This window comes from Ctenocephalides felis, unplaced genomic scaffold (assembly GCF_003426905.1).
Source record: "Ctenocephalides felis isolate EL2017-DRISC unplaced genomic scaffold, ASM342690v1 CF-g0.4_SCAFFOLD_03572, whole genome shotgun sequence".
Classification (NCBI taxonomy): Eukaryota; Metazoa; Arthropoda; class Insecta; order Siphonaptera; family Pulicidae; genus Ctenocephalides; species Ctenocephalides felis.
In genome coordinates this window covers 33273582-33281381 of record NW_020539726.1, presented here as the reverse complement: position 1 = coordinate 33281381, position 7800 = coordinate 33273582, and the positions used below count along the sequence as shown (strand labels likewise).

The following is a 7800-nucleotide window of genomic DNA, read 5'->3' as shown; positions in this document are numbered from 1 at the left end:
ATAATCTATTTGCAAACATTTGAAGTTTCTCGAATATTTTGTTACGATGCGGGAAGTTCCAGCAATTTGCCTTAAGGCACGATTTCATACACTACTAGTTATACTTTTAATTACAATTAGTCATACTAGGACATTCAGAATATTCCAGAATATAACAGCTACTATAGAGTAAATACTGATATTTCTATATACTTAATAGAATATATATCACTATATTTTAATAGTGAATATTTAATAAATCAAATGGAAAATATTTAAAATATCGAATAAAAAGTACTTAAGAACATATTTATAAATTAAGAACATATTTATAAATTAAGAGATCTCACATATTTGGATTTTTGCCACGATAGATAGCGCGCGCGTGCCTAAATGCAACCTCGCGCTGCGCAATATAGTTCGCCCGTTTAAGTATAAATACAAATTCCTTTGTTCGAGTAGTTTTCTTGCTTCGGCAGAACATATACTAAAATTGGAACGATACAGAGAAGATTAGCATGGCCCCTGCGCAAGGATGACACGCAAAATCGTGAAGCGTTCCACATTTTTTCGAGAAATTTTGCAAAAATAAAGATCTTCCACATATACAGTAAAAATGTATAAAAGTGAATTAAAAATTTAGAACTAAGAGTTCCAATATTTTCACGTAGGCGTATGTTCAAACTTCGATTAAATTTACTTTTCTCCTGGTGAATTAACTGCCTAAATTATTGCTGATCAAAATGTGGCACAACCGGAGTAACTATCTATCCACGTCAAAAATTGAGCCGTAACTACACACATATATTTTTATTCAAATTATTCTTTCCTAAGTCGTTTCATTGTACACAAAATGGTCTATTGTGGCAGAGTTTTCTTCTTTATTACGGCCATGCAATGACACAGCCCACGAGGCATATAATAAGGCACAATTTATGCATTGTCTGCATATAATTTTCTCCACTTTTTTCTTTCTCTGTGACATCTATGATCTAATAACATATGATAGTCGTTATTATTCGCAATTATTATTATTTAATGTGATACACAATACAGAATAATAATACGGTACGTTTCATATAAGTAGACTCATTATGGTGCGATTTCTTTCGCAACGGGGCACGGACATGGGCTCTTGAATATGGAATATATTATATTGATAATGGATGCTGTCTTGTGTTTTATTTATACCTTTGAAAGGTAAATTTGGGGTTGCATCTTAAAATAATCATTTTTTGTAAGGTTCACAGTGAGACTTACTTCCAACTCATATATTGGGATGCTGAATAGGATATTTCACTCGATGATGCATCTAATATGGCTCAACAATCAACAAACAACATACATCAAGATGTAACAGAATTATTTGCAATATTTTAATTATCCAAAAATCAAAATTGAAAACTCTTGTATATCTTCACGTTTCAAAGATTTCTGAACATTTTGGCATACCTTAGAGCAAATGGATGAGTGTGTGTGTATGTATGTACGGATACAATTTCTTGTCCACGTTTTTGAGCACGGATCAACCGTTTCAGTGGTTCAAAAAACTTTCGATTCCTATTGATAGGGAGATATGCTGATTAGTTTTTAGCAAAGGCCGGTCCAGCTGTTTCGGAGATACAAATCAAAGAGTGCAGAAAATAGAATTCGAGTTTTTGAGAGGACGGAGCATATGATTTAAGCGATTTAAAAAACATTCGATTCCTAGTGATGGAGAGAAGTGGTGATTAGATTTTGACAAAGACAGGCCCAGCCGTTTCGGAGATATAGAGCAAAAAGTGATAAAAATGTCAGTTTTTAAGGGAACAGTTCAACCGATTTGAATGATTTAAAAAACATTCTATTCGTAATTATGGGGAGAAGTGGTGATTAGATTTTGGTAAAGGCAGGTCCAACCGTTTCGGAGATACGAAGCAATGAATGCAAAAAATAGAAATCGAGTTTTTATGAGAACAGGTCAACCGATCGCAATGATTTAAAAAAACATTCGATTCGTAATAATGGGGAGAAGTGGTGATTAGATTTTGACAAAGACAGGTCCGGCCGTTTCGAAGATATAGAGCAAAAAGTGCTAAATTTGCAGTTTTTAAAAGAACAGATCAACCGACTTGAATAATTTAAAAAAAACATTCTATTCGTAGTTATGGTAAGAAGTGTTGATTAGATTTTGGTAAAGGCAGGTCCAGCCGTTTCGGAGATACAGAGCAAAAAGTGATAAAAATGGTAGTTTTTAAGAGAACAGATCAACCGATTTGCATGATTTAAAACACATTCCATTCGTAATGATGGGGAAAAGTGGTGATTAGATTTTCGCAATGGCAGGTCCAGCCGTTTCGGTGATATAGAGCAAGAAGTTTTAAAAATGCCTGTTTTTAAGAAAACATCAACCGATTTGAATGATTTAAAAATCATTCTATTTGTAGTGATGGGGAGAATTGATGACTAGATTTTGGCAAAGACAGGTTCAGCTGTTTCAGAGATATAGAGCGAAAAGCGCTAAAAATGTCAGTTTTTAAGAGAACAGATCTACCGTCAAGATTTGAGAGTACTGTAAGCATCGGATTTCGATTATTCAAAACACTTTTTGCTTGTGTTTTGGAAAAAAAAATTTTCAATATCAAAAATAATTCAGATTTTAGTTTTAATTCTAGCTAAAGTTCTAAAGCTCACTTATATAATTTAAATAAATAATTTTAACTTTGCATTTCAGTTTATATAATTCTTATAAATATTAGAAAATGTCACGTATTTATATTAATCTAAATTATTTGAAAATATTTAAGATTCCTCGAACATTACGGTACGGGAAGTACCAGCAATTTGCCTTAAGCCACTAGTTTAGATTTTTATTTATATGTATAACACAGCAATGCTTGATCGGATACAGCTAGTAATTAACAAAAATCAAATTGGTCCTTTGTGCCTCGCCCTATATCATTTTTATAAAAATAAACCTTACATTTTAATTTTATCTCGTCTAAATTATTTACTTAAAATTCGATTTCGTTTATCACTCGATGTACAAATGCTGTTCAAACACAATGTTTATGATTATGATATTCGGCAAGGCACATAAGAACTATGTATGTATTTTTATCAAAACGACACAGTTTATTTTTCTACGCGTTTGCGAATGGAACATGGTGTTTTACGGAATAGTGAAACTTCGGGTCAGTTTTTTATTGCCTTTGAGACATACATGTACATTCGATGGGAAAAATGGGAATTATGTATAATAAAATTTCTCGAAAAAATGTGGAACGCTTCACGATTTTGCGTGTCATCCTTGCGCAGGGGCCATGCTAATCTTCTCTGTATCGTTCCAATTTTAGTATATGTTCTGCCGAAGCAAGAACATTTGTTATACAAAGGACTTTGTATTTATACTTAAACGGGCGAACTATATTGCGCAGCGCGAGGTTGCATTTAGACATGCGCGCGCCATCTATCGTGCCAAAAATCCTAATATGAGAGAGTTTTTCATTTTCAAATATGTATGTATTCTATATTCTATGTACTAAATATTATTCATTTATATTCAATATTAAAATATAGTACTATATAATCTAATGTTAAATGTAAGTTTATAAAAATATCTTCAGCTGATTTTATCTCATTCTGGAATATATATATAAAAGCTATAAATGTGACAATTACTAGATTGATATCCACGCAAAAAGCCGTATATTAATTACTGAATGTCCTAGTATGACAAATTGTGATTAAAAGTATAACAAAACTAGTAGTGCATGGCATCGTGCCTTAAGGCAAATTGCTCGAACTTCCCGTACCGCAATGAAATATTCGAGGAATATTGAATGTTTTCAAATAGATTATTATATATATTGTAACACTGTCTAATATTTATAAGAATTATACAAACTAAATTGCAAACTTGAAATTATTTGTTTAAAGTATATTAGAACAGAATTAAAATTAAAATCTGAATTATTTTCGATATAAAAAAAAAAAATTGTTTTTGATAAAAAAAAAATTGAAACATTTTTTTTCCAAATGTAATTATTTTGTTGAAACAAGCTGGAAGTTTTTTGAATCATTCAAATCGGACGCTTAGTTCTATCAAAAAATGCCATTTTTCAAACATTTAGCTCTGTATCTTCGAAATGGCTGCACCTGCCTTTGCCAAAAACTTATCACCCTTTCTCCCAATCATTACAAATTGAATGTTTTTTAGATCATTCATTTCACTCGATTTGTATTTTCTGCACTCTTTGCTCCGTATCTCCGTAATGCCTGGACCTACCTTTGACAAAAACTAATCAGCACATTTCCCTATCAATGAGGATCGAATGTTTTTTAAACCATTCAAATCGGTTGATTCGTGCACCCGAAATCATCGACGAAAATATGTATCCGCACGCACACACACATCCATTTTTTCTGAGGCCTGCCAAAATATTCAGAAACCTTCAAAACGTGAAGATATGCAAAAATTTTCATTTTCGATTTTCGACCCATTACTATACCTGCCCTACGGAAAGTTAGTTACAGTATTTATAATAATCTATTTGAAAACATTTAATGTTCCTCGAACATTTCAATACGGTACGGAAAGTTCCAGCAATTAGTTCCTTAAGGCACGATGCCATACACCACTAGTTTTTTTTAGTTCTTTACTAATAGTTCACTCGTCATTTATGGAAGACTATATTTATTACAATTAGAACATATTTAATTAAAGTATATATGTGTATTAATGTTATATATGTAGTAAACAAGTAGTTACATAGTTGTTCCCAATCAATTACAATTATTACACAAAACAAATTTAATTTTACACTAATACCTTACATCATTGCAACATTAATCCATTACATGTTACGAATGATTGAATGAATAATCTCAGATCCATTGAATGAAATCAATAATCAATAATTCATTGCGGCGATATTTAAACGTGTAAGTGTTGCGAATGAATGCATTGGCAATCATTGGTAATCATCAATTGCATTTGTATTATATTAATATTGTGTATTGATCAATTGTTTCTTAGTCGGATTAATATTATTAAATGGCCCAGAACAATTATCAACAACAGAAGTAGTTCGCAATATCTGATATTGGCGAGCGATGTCATACTAACCTTTGCCAGATGGGGGTAAAAAACGATTTATTGTAATATGCATGAATGTATATATATATATATATGTATATATATATATATATATATATATATCGATGATCCGACAGCCGTTGTCCTGTACCCACATCTACTATTCAAAAGTTCCAAATTTTTTCATTTTCTATCCTATACTTTTGAATATTCTATTTGATGACCTGTCTTTGTAATTCATTTATGGTCTTAGCATAAGCAGTATAAGAAATTCAGAAAAAAATAATATAGTATCTGCGTCAAAAGAACCATATCACACTTTATTTTACAACACAACATAATCGCTTCAATAATTTAGTCCAATAATTTAGTCATAATCTCGTACGATATATTAGTTGCTTTTTGGCAATTATAATTTCTACCGTACATTTCTCTTACTAACAATTTATTAAACATTATTGTTTATGTTCAAATCTTAGGTGAATTAATTTGTAAAATCTATTTCATATGTGCACTCTTCAATCCAAAATCAACTTGCTAAATATTCCATATCCAATGCCAAACATATGAATTTTTGATACATGAAACAAAATTCTAAATCATTTTTTAATAAGTAAAAATATATTTTTTGTATTATTAAATAATTTAGTAAAGTAAACCAAAATGCGACATGCATAAGTTTAAAAAAATAATGTATACGCAATTTTGGACTTATTGCATTATTTATAAAACTGATTTATATAATTTCAGCTGCCAAACTCATACTGTTAACTGTATCTTATATTATTTTAATTTTTGGCACATCTCAGTTGATTTTCGACAATAATAATATAGACATTACATTTTTCTTGTATATTGTATTCTAATATTATCTAGGATTATAATTTCAGCTAAATTCAAATTTCAAGTGAATCGACATTTCTAGCAGATGACATTTCAAATGTTTTCAATGTCAAACAATGATAAGTGTTTTTTTGTAAATTTTGCCAATCATTTCTACAATATTGCTATAGTTTTATCGTTTATTGAATCTTAAACATTTCCTTCGACAAACTGTAAAAAGAATTATCAAAATCCGAATAACCGTTTAGGAGAAGTATCAATACATACACCCGTACAGAAGAATTTTATTTATAAGATAATTTGAGTTAAAAAGTCAGGCGTTACATCAATAAAAATAGTATGAGAGTTTTCATAAATTTATTCAAAATCCATACGTTTCGGCTAGCATTTTAGCCTTCATTCAGTGGTAATCAATTTGAAATTTTGGATCCTAATATAACATAAATTACAAAAAACTTTCATACTATTTCTATTGATGTAACGCCCGAATTTTTAACTCAAATTAAATATATTATATCAAGATCAAATTCAAGACTATTCAAATATATATATATATATATACTAGCTGGCCCGGCAAACGTTGTTTAGTCGTAAGAGATAATTCTAGGTAATTCTTTGTATAACTTGAAAATGGCATTTTGGCTTAAGGTAAGTTGCAAAAATTCCTTATGGGTGTAATAATTGATTAAATCGATCGAAATTGAGATCTAGATATTTAGATAAAATTTTCAACTGTTTATTTTGAAAAAAAAGTGAAAGTTTTTTGAAAGTTTTTGTTTTCAATTAAATCTAAACATTGCGATTTCCAATTGAATTTTCTCAAACACATTTAAATTATCTGTAATTATATTAATTATTTTGCACAGACACGTGCTTGTAAGTCCTAAAATTGTAGTGTTTCATTCCACATTTTAATGAATGACAATGTTTGACTCATCACATTATAAAAGCAACTTTTGACACAAATTTTGACTATAATATTTTTTTTAAACTTTGATGAATTTTTAAAATTGAACTACTTGTCGTAGGGACGTAATATTTCAGTATGTTCTATAAGATCATGATATCGATCAACAAAAAAAGTTTCATAAAAATCGTCAAAAAAAATTTCTATAGTTAATTACAAGAAAACAGTTCGGTCGATCTTGATTTTTCAAAATTTTTGATTTTTTTTAAATCTATTCAGGATTGTGGGCTTAAACGTAAACGAAAAGTTCCACACTTTTTTGCAAATTATAGAGAAACGACTCGGTCGATAGTCGCACAAAAATGAGAATCGATAGTCCTCATCGAGACACATCGAATGACTTTTAAATTCTTGAAATCGGTCTAGCCGTTTTTGAGAAAACCTGCATTTAAGGTAAAAATCTGTTCACATACACATTCACACACACACATACATACTTAAAATTTGTTCACACACACACAAACTTTTTCCAAATTTCTTGGCTTGAAACGTCGAGAAAACATAAAATTAGCAAATACGATTTTTGATAAGAACATAAACTTCTCATTCGGGAAGTTAAAAAAAAGTTTTAGGGTTGGTCAACCCTTGACAAAGATAAATTAATCTAAAAGTAAAAATTTAAGCATTTTTATAATCTCGAAAAAATATGAACAAAATGCATGTCAAAAACTTTTATTGACTATACTCGTGATGAAAAAATATCCGATTACTAAAATGACTATTACGTAATAGGAGTTTGTGCTAGGTGGGTGAAAATTTAGGGCTGCTTGGGGTTTTTAATTACTCATTTTAAAAACAGAAAATGATTGTAACTGGTTCTAGAGATATGAAAAGTACATTTACAGCTCATAATATTGGTCTGGTGTATATATTGCATCGTCCAATAACTTTTATATTCGATAACATCGCAAAGGCACGAATATGTAATAAACCT

At 30.1% G+C, this 7800-nt stretch overlaps 2 non-coding genes across 2 annotated transcripts; one reads left to right on the top strand and one right to left on the bottom strand.

Annotated features, from left to right (window-relative positions):
* The first annotated feature begins 440 nt into the window (after nucleotides 1-440).
* On the top strand, nucleotides 441-549 carry LOC113388639. Its single transcript, XR_003368190.1, has one exon. It is a non-coding gene; the product is annotated as a U6 spliceosomal RNA (small nuclear RNA).
* Nucleotides 550-3231: 2682 nt separating this feature from the next.
* On the bottom strand, nucleotides 3232-3338 carry LOC113388636. The gene has a single exon (XR_003368187.1). It is a non-coding gene; the product is annotated as a U6 spliceosomal RNA (small nuclear RNA).
* Nucleotides 3339-7800: the final 4462 nt, after the last annotated feature.